This window comes from Octopus sinensis, linkage group LG7 (genome assembly GCF_006345805.1).
Source record: "Octopus sinensis linkage group LG7, ASM634580v1, whole genome shotgun sequence".
In the NCBI taxonomy this organism is placed as follows: domain Eukaryota; kingdom Metazoa; phylum Mollusca; class Cephalopoda; order Octopoda; family Octopodidae; genus Octopus; species Octopus sinensis.
The window spans coordinates 40291542-40306850 of NC_043003.1; positions in this window are offsets into that span (position 1 = coordinate 40291542).

A 15309-nucleotide genomic window follows, 5' to 3' on the forward strand; every position below is an offset into this window, starting at 1 on the left:
CGTGTTTTACTTTTAATTATTTGAAGTCTTCCTGTTAGGAAAGAGCAAATTTCTAACAAAGATGCAAAGCGCCATCGCTAGGAAATAGACAAAAACCAAATTTACATTTTAAGCGGAATTTGAACTCAAAACGTAGCGGCAGACGAAATGCCTATTTCTTTATTACCCACAAGGGGCTAAACACAGAGGGGACGAACAAGGACAGACATAGGTATTAAGTCGATTACATCGACCCCAGTGCGTAACTGGTACTTAATTTATCGACCCCGAAAGGATAAAAGGCAAAGTCGACCTCGGCGGAATTTGAACGGCAGACGAAATACCGTTAAGCATTTCGACCGGTGTGCTAACGTTTCTGCCAGCTCGCCGTCTGGAACGCTGCAGGAAAGATTATTCTTTTCTACTCAAGGCACAAGGCCCGAAATTTTGGGGGAGAAGGCCAGTCGATTAGATCGACCGCAATACGCAACTGGTACATAATTTATCGACTCCGAAAGGATGAAAGGCAAAGTCAGCCTCGGCAGAATTTGAACTCAGAACGTAAAGACTGACGTGCTAACGTTTCTGCCAGCTCCTCGCCTTATTGAAGGACACATTGCGTTTTGTAGTCCAAGAACCTCTGAATTGGTTCAAACGCCGAGTTCGACTTTGCCTTTCATCCTTTCGAGGTCGATTAAATAGGTACCAGTTTTGCACTGGGGTCCATATAATCGACTTAATCCGTTTGTCTGTCCTTGTTTGTCCTCACTGTGTTTAGCCCCTTGTGGGTAGTAAAGAAATAGGTATTTCGTCAGTCTTTATGTTGTAAGTTCAAATTTTGCCGAGGTCGACTTTTCCTTTAAATTAAGTACCAGTTGCGTACTGAGATCGATCTAATCGACTGACCCCTCCCCCAAAACCTCGGTCCTTGTGCCTAGAGTAGAAAAGAATATGTATCCCTTCATTTTTTTTAAAGATATTCAGCAATGATTTGAAGGAATTTGCTGTCTTGTAGGTCAAATGTCTGCATAGAGAGGTTTCCACGCTGTTTTACGTACTTGAGTTACTGATTGTGTATCTATCTGCAATAATTGTACTAAGCAAAACAGCTTGAATTTAAACATATATTGTCATTTGACATATCTGTATGTTCTTTGTATATTTCTGTATATTTCTGCTGTGCACTCTATGTATCTATCGTTATACGTTTGTATGTTTACGTTGCGTGTTACTATATATATGTATATTTGTATTAAGTAGGACATCTGCATATTTTCATCTGTTGTGTATGTATATTGTTGCATAAATGTATGAGTATAGTTGTGCGTAGTGTGGTATGTATACGTGCGTGTTTATAGTATATTTGATACGGTAAATTAGTTCACTGGGGACAGGTATTGCTTAATTAACGATGTTGTTTATCACGCACAAATTAATGAGAATTGATTATCGGATGTTAAATACAGTTTCATTCGCTATCATATGACCATAGACTATATATAAACACATACATATATCAACACATATCTATCTATCTATCTATCTATCTATCTATCTATCTATCTATCTATCTATCTATCTATCTATCTATCTATCTATCTAATCTATCTATCTAATATCTGCTTGAATATATATATACGCCAGCTAAACTTGTTGTACTGTTATTAGTCGTAAGACACCTGCTGTTTTCGTCCTGTTTTTACCATTATTGCTTTTTGTATTTCATTTTTGTTTTTTGTATTTCATTATTGTTTTTTGTATTTCATATTCGTGTGGCATCGTCCGTTTTTCTGTCCCCATTTCGTATACATTCGATCCTTCTTCCAAGAAATTTAATGCTCGTAGCTTAGTTTTTCCTGGGGGCTGGCCGGATCGGAGCGATCTCAAGATTAATCAGCCGAAATTGCTACGATGATCCGGTTCTTGACTGAAGATTGAGGGCTTCGAATGTCCCGTCCGTGTTTTTTGTATCGTCTTCTAAGTGTTTTGCGTTCTTGTCCCAGTTTGTATTTTTCTACATATAATAATAATAATAATAATAATAATAATAATAATAATATATATATATATATATATATATATATATGAGCGTCAAACTAATACAGCTGTTTGTTGTTTATACACCTGTCTCCGTCTTTTGTTTTTCTGTAAATTTCAACTATATGTGTGAGTGTGTGTGTTGTGTGTTTGTTGTGTGTGTGTGTGTGTGTGTGTGTGTGTGTGTGTGTGTGTGTGTGTGGTGTGTGTGTGTGTCACTCGGGTTCGTCACAGATTTCGTCATTCGAACTCCTCATCACAGATTTCGCATAAGACATACACCTGCTGAAGAATTTCACGTTTTTCCGTAATATTTCTAGCACTATGTCTTTCTCGATTTCTAAGTTAACGGTTAAAAAATCCAACCCTGCAAAACACAATTGATCATTCATTACACACAGCCGCACAGAATGACAGAATGACAGCAATTAAAATAACGACAGCGGAATGCACAACAAACATCAGCGATCTGACCGTTACCTGATCTCTTGACAAGAGATGCCAGTTAGTCTTTTATTCCTACCAGGCTCGTTCATATTGGCACAAATTGCTGGATAATTTTTTGTTCCTTTAAGATTATTGTAGAACGGAAACTTTTCATAGACTGGAAGTTTAAATCCTAACCTCAATAGAAATTTATTGTTTCTTGAAAAAAATTGAATTTGAATTACTTTTAATTTTTATGATTACTGGATAACAATTCGGGCTGTAACTTCTGAGCCCGAGTCAGGCGCATATGAACGATGTCGGGAGAACGCCTGCTACGAATGATATATTTTTTTACATAGGGCATCTCTAAGACGATCGCCAAACGCTGAACGAAAGTAAACTGCGACCAGGCTCAATAAAAGAAGCCCGAGTTATTGGCTACAAATACACACTTGTATAGTCAGTGTTGGCAGAAATTAAATCGGTTCGCAAATATACGTTCACTTTACTAAATTTATACTCGGGCTAAGCCTGACAGCTCGCGTTGCGGAGTCGTCACTGATGTGTGTGTGTGTGTGTGTGTGTGTGTGTGTGTGTGTGTGTGTGTGTGGTGCGTGTGTTTGTGTGTGCGTGTGTTTGTGTGTGTGTGTGTGTGTGTGTGTGTGTCTGCATATGAACACAACCCTGACAGAAGTAAATAGACACACTTATAATCGTTAAAATTTATTTAGATCTGAAATAATACATTTAAATTATATATTAATTGTTATAATGTGAATATTTAATGTTTAGTAGACATGGCTCAGTGGTTAGAGCGTCGAGCTTACGATCGTGAGGTTGTGAGCTCGAATCCCGGACCGGGCTGCGTGTTGTGTTCTTGAGCAAGGCACTTTATTTCACGTTGCTCCAGTTCACTCAGCTGTAGAAATGAGTTGCGACGTCACTGGTGCCAAGCTGTATCGACCTTTGTCTTTCCCTTGGATAACGCTGATGGCGTGGAAAGGGGAGGCTGGTATGCATTGGCGACTGCTGGTCTTCCATAAGCAACCTCGCCCGGACTTGTGTCTAGGAGGGTAACTTTCTAGGTGCAATCCCATGGTCTGTGTCGTGACCGAAGGGGGTCTCCGAGTAGACATGACTCTTGCATTTTTTTAATGCAAGGACTCTATTAGACATGTTACTAATCAGATGACAAATATTCTCTTGCAGTATTTCTTGCCAAGTTTCATGCAATAATCTCAAAAGATCTGACTTTGAAGATGCTTTCTTGTTTTTTATGAAGTTTCCTGTCGATTATGTCCCGGAAGTGTTCAATAGGGTTCATATTTGATGACTGGCTTGGCCATGGAAGCTTTTTAATTCCATTCTCATACTTTGGGTCATTTTAACCGTGTGACAAGGAGCACCGTGTTCCATAAAAAAAGAGTCTTCTTTCAGCACTTCACCACAGGAAAAGATTGGAAGGAATCCTTTCTGCAATATGGACATTTTTTTAAGGTTTATGCTTCTCTCATACTCCACCAGCTCTGATTGACCATTGCTACAAATTGCTTCCCAGACCATCACAAAATAGCTGCCATATTTCACTGTTAGCTGCAATATTTTCACCTCAAATTCTTGATCTCAGAGTTTCCAAACCCACACTCGACCACTGTAAGAAAATGTAGCAAATCTAAACTCATTGGAGAATATGACAGTGTCTCAAAATGCTAGTGACCTCTCGACCATCTCGCTGGCCCAATCTTTTCTCTACTTGATATTGGCTGGTCAAAGGCGTTGCTTCCTTCTTGCAGTACTGCCATGGTAACCAAGTTTGTGGAGATGCCTGACAGTTGTTCTGGGACTGACATCAACTTGTTCTGTTATGTCAGTGGCCTTGCAACGAGGATTATCCTCCACACTTCTCTTAACAAAGGGAAGGGTCCTGTTAGAGAGTCCTGGTCAGCCTGGGCGAGGTGATGTGGACTTCTTCCCCTCTCTGGTGAATTGCACAATCACTCTATTAACTGTAGAAAGTGGGACCCCAAAGTTTTCTGCGATTGTACGCTATGTCCACCTTCAGATTGAGCTACAAGATGGTCTCTTTGAAACTCAAGCAGTTCCAAGGTTTCTTCTGTACATGGCATGATTAAACAGTCACATATAGAATCTGAAACATAAAAAATGTCAATTAATAAAAAAATATAAACATTATAAATTAGAATAAATATAAACGATGTTTTATGGGGTGTCTATTTACTTCTGTCATGTGTGCGTTCGTATACACTTATACACACACATATTTACACACACACATACATACATACATACATACATACATACATACATACATACATATATTTATATATATTTCCTAGCAGATATTCATACATACATGCGCACACCCACATAATACACGTACACACATGCATACATATATACATCCATCCATCCATCCATCCATCCATACATACATACATACATACATACATACATACATACATCCGTACATACATACATACATACATACATACATACATACATACATACATACATACATACATACATACATACATATATCCATGCATACATACTTATAAACAGCACATTTGCCATTAAATACGCAAATGAAAATTAACATATTGACGGAACATTCTGAATAAAACATTTATCCATAATGGTTAGCAGCGCTGCAGATAGGAGGGAATATCTCTACCAAATTCAGCGAGGATGGGAATGTTTAAGAACAGTTGCTCCGAAATCTGCAGCTTCTTCATAATTAATATAGATTCACATTTATAATTATAATTATTCGTGCTCTTAGTTACGTTAGCAAAAGTGACAATGTGGAAAAGTAGGATTTTCAAACAAAGAACTATGTTTTTTAACCATGTTAGAATATGTGTTTGTAGGAATTCCTGGTTAGCAGTTGCGATTGAAACATTCTTTACAGCAAATTGTCGTGACCGAAATTTGAATTCCCACTTACAAAACTTGACTTACTGTTTAATTTAATTAAAATCACTTGGTGTGTCAATTTCTCACTGACGCGTGAGCAACATTATCAGCAGTAGATCAACATTAACGAAGTCTTATGTTAAACAGGAGGAGATAGTAACAGAGAGAGAGGGAGAGAGAGACATAGAGAGAGAGAGGAAGGAAGAGAAACAAAGAATGATAGACAGAAAGAGAGAGATAGAATGAGAAAGAAAAGAATGGTAAAGATTCGAACTAGCAAAGCTTTCAATTCGTAGCAGGACGAAGAGTTAAGACAAAAAATTCAGCACTGTGGTGGTAGCGGAGAAAAGGCGAAAGAAAAGCTACATACGACGAAAGTGTGTGTGTGTGTGTGTGTGTGTGTGTGTGTGTTTGTGTGCGTGCACAGATATGAGTCGGACTTTGATATGCAAATATATATGTGTTTTCATCAACGCATATGCGCACGTATACACATACAGACTCCCTTCCTCTCACCTGCACATATACACGCACATATACATATATATTTCTTTACTACCCACAAGGGGCTAAACACAGAGAGGACAAACAAGGACAGACAAATGGATTAAGTCGATTACATCGACCCCAGTGCGCAACTGGTACTTAATTTATCGACCCCGAAAGGATGAAAGGCAAAGTCGACATCGGCGGAATTTGAACTCAGAACATAACGGCAGACGAAATACGGCCACGCATTTCGCCCGGCGTGCTAACGTTTCTGCCAGCTCGCCGCCTTACGCACATATACATATATTGACATGTACATATGCATAAATAAACCGAGGTGCGGATACTGAAGATTACCAAATCAATATGGAATCACTGATCATTGCGCTGGATCGAGCATTACGATTCCAATAATGGCAACTTTATCCTAAAAACATAATGGATTTTCTCTTTCTTAGTGGTAGTCGTACATAGTACATCATACTTACTCCCTCCTCTCTCTTTTCTATCTCACTCCACTTATACATACATACATACATACATACATACATACATACATACATAAATACATACACACACACGCACACATGCATGCATACATACATACATACATACATACATACATACATACATACATACATACATAGACTACAGATTTAAACCATCACTTGAACTGTACAAATTTGTAAGACATCTGAGTTCAAATTCCGCCGAGGTCGACTTTGCCTTTCATCCTTTCGAGGTCGATAAATTAAGTACCAGTTACGCACTGTGGTTGATGTAAGCGACTTAATTCCTTTGTCTTTCTTTGTTTTCCCCTCTATGTTTAGCCCCTTGTGGGCAATAAAGAAATAAGAAGTTTATCATTTAAGTATATATGCGCATGTCTAGACATGCAATTATATGCATGAGATACTTACGTAAAACAAAACATATAAATCTGCATAAGCACTGACTCCAAGTATTGCACTATACATACATGCACAATTACCCTGTTGTTGAAATTCCAATGAAGGAGCCTTGGATTTAGGTTAGAAACCGGTTCCTTCACTATTAGCAAGAAATCTTGAAATATAACAGAATGACGACCATACATACATACATACATACATACATACATCAGTTCATCCATACATCAGTTCATCATTGAAGTAGATATGTACATGTCTAGACATGCAACTATATGCATGAAAGTACACACATAAAACAAAACATGCAAATCTGCACATGTACGGATTCCAAATACTGCACATAAACACACATACATGCAAAGATGCAAATATGCACATGCGCTGATTGCGTATATACATACAAATCTCCACATGCACTGACTGCATATATACATACATGCGTGTAATAGTATCCTGTTGGTGTTGTTGAAATTTCAATGACTGAACTTGGGATCTTCATTAAAAACCGGATCCTTCACTACTGCATACATACATGCATACATACATAAATATAAGGCGGCGAGCTGGCAGAAGCGTTAGCGCGCCGGACGAAATGCTTAGCGGTATTTCGTCTGTCGTTACGTTCTGAGTTCAAATTCCGCCGAGGTGGACTTTGCCTTTCATCCTTTCGGGGTCGATAAATAAAGTACCAGTTTCACACTGGGGTCGATGTAATGACTTAATCCGTTTGTCTGTCCTTGTTTGTCCCCTCTGTGTTTAGCCCCTTGTGGGTAGTAAAGAAATATACATAAATACATACATGCACACATCCATCCATCTATCCATCCATCCGTCCGTCCATCCATCCATCCATCCATCCATCCATCCATCCATACATACATACATACATACATACATACATACATACATATCCCACCATATATATTAGTTGTATAACATGACAGACCAAGGGTATTTCTTAGTCCGTTTTTTTTAACCAGTATTCATTCTGCGTTTCAGTGTCGATTATGTACAGTATCAGTCAAGTACTAGGGTCAATAGCATCGACTAAACCCCATCCTTCTAAAATTACTGACTTTCTACCTAAATTAGAAGCCATTATTTATTTGTCAACAGGAATTTGACGAATTCGAAAGTGTCCCCCCCCTCTCCGGATTAATAACCGTAACATAGATTCTAAGCCTTATAATTTACGGTCTAAGGGAAATAATTCTAATTCTCTTTTTGCTTCGTTTTGATTTCCTTTTCCTCTTCCTGTTTTTCAATCTTTCACCTTTTGTATATAATTCCTTCTTGCCTTTTCTCGTTTTTTTTTCTCGTCCCATCTTCAGTTCGTTATGCCATGTGGGCACTGTCTGATGATTATGCTTGGACACCAAACGCGTCAAAAAACACTATTTGACATGTTCTCAGCACATGAAACTGATAGTAGCACATAACACACACACACACACACACACACACACACACACACACACACACACACACACACACACACACACACACACACACACACACACACACACACACACACACACACACACACACACAAACAAACACAAATATATGTATATGTATTCCCCAAGGTAGAGACTGATTGTGATTTTGAGGTTTCTGTTTAGTTGACTTCGAAGTTACTGTCAACCTTTTCCATGTAAAAACAAAATAAATGTATTCTTAAAGAAAGTGAACCTTCAGCTAATATTTTTTTTACGTACATACATAACTATATATAAAAAGAAATATTAATATGTATATGTATATATGTATACATATATGTATGAATGAATGTATGTTTGCATATGTATATATATATATATACATACAAACATATATCATGCATACATATATGTATACATATATACATATACATATTAATATTTCTTTATATATATATATATATATATATATATATATATATATATATATATATATATATATGCATATATGCATATATAAGAACAGTTCTACTTCTTTCTTCTTGGTGCATATCCTGTGGTTACAATTAACTGTAATCAACTAGTAGAAATTGTGCTGTTTGTAATGAACGGTACATGTTCTTAAGTATACTTTTTCTGTGTGCATTGCTGCCACTTATGTAAGGGTGAATGTGTTTGTGTGTGTGTGTGTGTGTGTACACGCGCACGTGTGTATGTGTGTTCGCGTGCGCATTGTCTGTTTGTATGTTATGTGTACTATGTAGTATATATTTGTTATACATTTGGTATTGCTCGCCTTGCATGTGTGTCCTGTATATGTATGTATTATGCGAAGCCATTACACTATTTTGTTTGCCTGCTTGCCTGTATGTATGTATGTATGTATATATGGATGTGTACGTACGCTTGCATGTATGTTTGTTTACATTTGTCGTAGTAAATCAGTCAACTATAGACAAGAATGTCCCTTAATTAACAATGTTGTTTTATAACATACACTATGGTGTATATCGATTATCACATAAAAGATACGACTGCATTCACTATCAACCTCTAAGCCTTTTGTTCTTTGCTATCTTTTTTACTGCTCACTGTAAGTTCTTAATCTCTCCATGTTCAAGCTAACGATTGAACCATTAAATTTATCTGCTAACAATTAAAAAGCTCGCTAACCATCAAAACTAACCAACCACAAAACGACTAATTACTGATTTGTTTTCTAAGAGTCTAAAACATGAGTAGAATTGTTAATAAGAATATAATTTCAGACTGATATCGTCATTTTTAATGTATATGTGTAATGTATTTATATATCGATATTGTGTTCCTGTATCCGATCGAAATCAGATTTGATATTCTTGGATAGGGACATGGTCCTAGACGACCGGATATGAACTGGAAACCAGTTCACGTAACAATGATTTAATGGGATAAAGTCATTGCTATCCTCAGTATATAAATATAAATCTTCATAGTTTGAATCCACTGTGGCACTTTATATAATTATACAGAAAAAGACACCTGATAACATTCGGAGATCGAAATAAATGAAACGATGAAAATATAGACACTAAAAATAAGGCTCTTCAGCAAATACTTCTAATATGAAAATTTTCATTTCTCGTTTGTAGTTCATCCCACAGTATGAAGACGTAGCGTTAACAAGTAAGTAAATCTGTTTGTCTTCAAATGTCCATTTTACATACACATGCGTGCAGTTTCGGTGCTTTCACTGCGTTCAAGTTGATTCCGGCTTTTCTTTTCAGCTGGAGCATGTGTTGGAGATAAACGGTCAGAATAGGTTTTCCGATGGGTAGAAATGTTAATTTTTTAGTGGAGATTATTAAACTATTTATTTAGTAATTTAATTTCATGTTATAAATTATTAAGGATGTTTGAGTTGTGTTTATATGTATATGTGTGTGCGCGCGCGTGTGTATGACGGGCTTCCATACAGTTTCCGTCTATCACATTTACTCACAAGGTTTTTTGGTCGCCCTGGGGCTATAGTAGAAGACACTTACCCAGGGTATCATGCTGTAGGACTGAAACTGGAACCATGTGGTTAGGAAGCAAATTCCTTAACACGCAACCACGCCTGCACCTTTATATATGCCTGTAAGTGTGTAAGTGTGTGTAGAGAAGTGTGTGTGTGTGTGTGTGTGTGTGTATCTGTATAAGTATGCATAACTCTGACCAAATTGGCCCATGTATATAAATGGAGACACGTGTGCGCAACATGTGGTTGATCCTCAAGTTTTGCATCTGGAAAATTCCTCTTCAGGGCGCAAACCTGGGCTAAATTATTTATTTGCAGAACATTGGCAGTTGCCCATGCATGCACACTCTCTTTTTCCATACCACCGTTGTTTGCTAAAGGAATGGTCAGACGATATAACTCAGCTGCAGTGTCATCACAAGTGTTGCTGTCGGAATACAAGGAACCGGAACCAATACCGCAATGCGTTCTGTGGAATAATAAATTTTTATGAACCTCGAAAAGAGGAATGGTAAAGTTAGCCTCTGTGGGATTTGAACCCAGAGCACAGAGACTTGAAAGAAATACTGCTGAGCATCCTAGTTGATGCTCTAACGACTGTGCCAGTAAGTTAACCTGTTAACTGAATTATCTACGTTTCTGAAAAAGGACTCAAGTTATTAAATGAAAGCACTTAATTTAGTAGTCTGTTGTAATTCATAGAAGAGGGAGATAGAGAGAGGGAGAGAGAGAAAGAGAGAGAGAGAAGGGAAAGAAAAAGTGAAAGAGAGTGTGTGCATGCGTGAGAGAGAAAGAGGGTGTGTGTGTTTGTGTATATGAGAGAGAGTGTGAGAGAGAGTGTGTAAGAGAGAGAGAGAGAGAGGAAAATAAATAGATAGAGGGTGAGAGAGAGAGAGAGTGTCTGTGTGAAAGAGAGTGTGTGTATGTAAGAGAGAGAGTGAGAGAGAGTGAAAGAGAGAGAGAGAGGTAGAGAGAGATGTCGTTGTTGTAGAAGGAAGGCTTGACATGTGAGGGAGGCGAGAGGGATGAATGATATGAAGAGGGAGGGAGGGAGCGATGCATATTATAGCAAGTGGGAGGGAGGGAGCGATGCATATTATAGCAAGAGGGAGGGTAGAAACAGATCAATTGATTACATTGTATAGAATAAACTATTGTTATCCGTTCGGAATGAAAAAATAATTTTGAAATTTGAATAACAAATTCAGAGAGCGGTAAAGGTTGTTTTTAATATGTCAAAGCAATGTTAGACATTAGTACAATAAAATCTATTTTGATTATAATAGAAAATAAAAAAAAAATCATAAACATTCGTTAGCTCTGTCTCATTGGTGAGGTATGGTTATGTCCACTGTTTTAATAAAGTTAATTATGTAGGGTCACCCATTTTAAGTTATAAAGAAAACGAATAAATAAATAAATAAATATTTTGAAAATTACTTGGTATGAATCGAATTTACATATTCATGGAGGTTGATTATCGATACATTCCGATTACCAATAACTTTCTACTTTCCCTAATAAGGATTCAGTTAGTATGTAATTTATAATTTAACATTTAAATTTTGAAAATTACTCGTGATAGCATTTAAAATTCTGTGGTTTACGATCAATCTTAGGTCAGATTAGTTAAGTATGAACCCGATATAGTTTAATGAGGGAAAAATGATGAAATTTTAGTGTGTTATAATTAGTGGCAGCGTGGTAAGAATTTTGCTTTTTAAACACTTGTTTCCGGGTTCAGTTCCACTGCGTGAAATCTTGGATGATCTTTTGTTGTAGATCCTGGCCGACCAAAGTCCTGTAAGTGGATTTGATAGATGGAAACTGAAATAATTCCATCACACACACACACACCACACACACACACATATATATATATATATATATATATATATATATATATATATATATATATATATATCTGTGTGTGTCTTTGTGTTTACTCTCCACCTCCGGTTCACAATTGGTGTTGGTTTATTTACGTCCCGTTAACATAGCGGTTCAGTAAAAGAAACGGATAGAATAAGTACTAGACTTTAAGCACTAGGATCGCTTTGTTCAATTAAACCCTTCAGGGTGGTGCCCTAGCATGACATCAGTCCAATGAATCAAACAAGTTAAAGATAAAAGCAAGAATACGGACGGGGTTGTTTGAGAATATTAAATATCCAGAAAAGGATAGAAAGAAAATTTCAGAGCAGAAATGAACGACATAACGGTGATATTTCAAGAAAGACAGAACGGTTAAGGTCAAGATTAGTGAACCATGTCTATGCGATCATATTAGTATACAATCAGTTGAGCTCGAACACAAACCGTGTTAGATATCTAATTCAAAATCAATATAATCATAAATAATCGAAATCAATAACGAATATGATATAATGGGGAAGAAATTGACTATATTTTGTTTGATGAAGTTAAAATGAGGTTGTTAAAATTGAAATAATTGATAAAAATGAGTAATAATATAGATAAAATTGAATAATGAATTAGATAGTATTTGAAAAATATATGAATAATCAAAACGTGATTAAACATACAGGCAATGTGAGCATGAACATGTCCAGTCCATGTGCAGAACCGAATTATTGTAAAATATTCCTTTAGTGAGGCTGCTGGAATTGGTTAAAAGGAGCGAGAAAATAAGACATCATAAGTGAGATTCTTATATAAGATCAGAAATAATATTCATATGTCAGAGTAAATATGAATAATTTTAAACAATGTTGAAGGAAATAGAGATAAAGTTTCCTTCTGAATCATATAAACTCGTGGGACCGGTTTCCCGGTTTCTCTGGCGCGTATATATTCCCCACCTGGACGGGACGCCTGCCCATCGTAGGTTTACTCATTTTTGCCAATTGAGCGGAATGAAGCAATATGAAATGAAGTATTTACAGCCTTTACCTCTGTTACTGTTGCCTACAATTTCACACCAGCAAAAACGAAGTCGGTCTATTCTGTACACCTTGAGAGCTACAAATTAACTATATTCAACCATTAAAAAAACTGTTCTATTTCGAATGAATATCTCACTATAAAATATGGCTAACTTCTGAAACCGGTTGAATATTTTCTGCTTCTTATGGTTTTCTGTTCAATATTTCTTATTTCTTATTTCTTATTTCAATTTCTTTAAACTAATTAACAATGACTTGATTCACTCACATTATCCTTTTTGCCTATTTCTGGGACTAGTATAATATTTTCTGCTTCTTACAGTTTTTCAGTCCAACATTTTCTTATTGCAATGATGCTAATGATAATTCGATCCACTCACATTATAATTTTTATCTATCCTGTTATTGTCAGATAAGTTTGGCGTGGGATTAGCATATTTAATGTATGAAGCATAGAAAACTAATTAGGAGAAAATATAATTTGAGAGAAAAATACTAGTGGATAATTAACATATTTACTGTTGTATTTCTACAAGTGATAGTTTTATACAGGAAAGTATGGTATCTGAATAATTTGTGAAAGCGTTATAGCTTGAATCACTTTGGAAATACAGAAGCAGTGTATTTAGTCCTGTGAAAAAGTAGAGCTGCTTAATTTATATTTTCAGATACCGGCTACATTTATACAATAGGTATGTGAGTACCAATGCATAAACATAGTGGAATACATAGACACATAAACACACACATACACACACACGAATGTTGCAGTTTGTAAACAAAAAAAGAGAGTCCTCATTATAAGCTGCTGAGTATATCCATAAATTAACTGAATTCTTTCTTCTCGCCTCAAATTTCACGCCAATGCGATCTTCCAGTCCTAGTTTTTTTTCGATATTTGAAGCTGGTTGGTTTTATATACATGAAATCAATGTATTCTCCTATGTACAGCTATCATTTTGACTGTATAAATTCTAAATATTATTTTAACAAGATGCTGTGTTTCTGTTTTTGCTCTGTTGTTGCAATTTATTAGCTAATCTAGAGTGCTTTCGATATAATTTCCATTTCCTCTTGATTGCCATTTGTGATCATTGCTTAATTTGTGCCTTCTTGATAATTGGCGTGTTGTCACTTTTCATTGACCAATTCAACGGTTGGTTTGTCCCTGTCGACTTCATTATTACATCCGGTTTCACCAAAATTGTTAGTCTTTATTGCATTAGATGTCGTCAAATTGTTATTCTGTATTAACTCTATAAGACGTTTGATGTTAGAATTAATTATGTTACTCTTTTGTGCTATGTCCGTTATTTTCTAAATTGACTATGTAGAGGTTCTGCCAGTGATTATAGTATCTGGTATCTCTTATTTGATATTCTTATCAGTTCGTGAATTTGTTAGTCACTTTGTTCCGTTATAGTCAGCATTAGCCCCCCTTCACTGCAGTTTCCAAATAATCGGATATTTTGCAAACGGACCAGTTTTTAAAAATGAATTTTTTCCGCTGACTTGCAAAGTTATCATCTAATTTATTCGGCTGAAGAAGCATATTTGAAACAAAATGATGTTACACTTTTCTGAAGTGCACAGGTGGCATGTTTGGAATCATTTATATAATATATGCACTTGCTATACTTACTTATTCTATATTTATATACCTCTTCTTCAGGTTCTAAGTATGCTTCAAGAAAGATGCTCTGTATCTTCCGTATTTATAGCAGAATACATACATGCATGCATGCATACATACATACATACATACATACATACATACATACATACATACATACATACATACCTCGTTGTGTGGGACTACAAAGAAAAGATATGTTCTTTTGTGGAAGTCAGCTGTTCCCAAGACATGAATGTGATTAGAAAAATACAAGAGAAAGAGGACATCTAAGAACAATTGATAGAGTTTGCAGATCCAGTATAGTACTCAAGATACACATTCAGCATCATACCCATTATTACTGGAGCACCAGGATACATACCAAGCCGTCTGGAGCAAAGTATGGTTGAACTTGAGATCTTGGAGAGGGAATGCAAATCCTTAATTCATATCGTGCAAATGATCACGATATCTGGGACTGTAAAAATCTGCAAGACTTTCTCAAGATTTAAAGATAACGGTTAGAACAGGATACTTTCCATCACAACCTTGATACCAAGTCGATGGC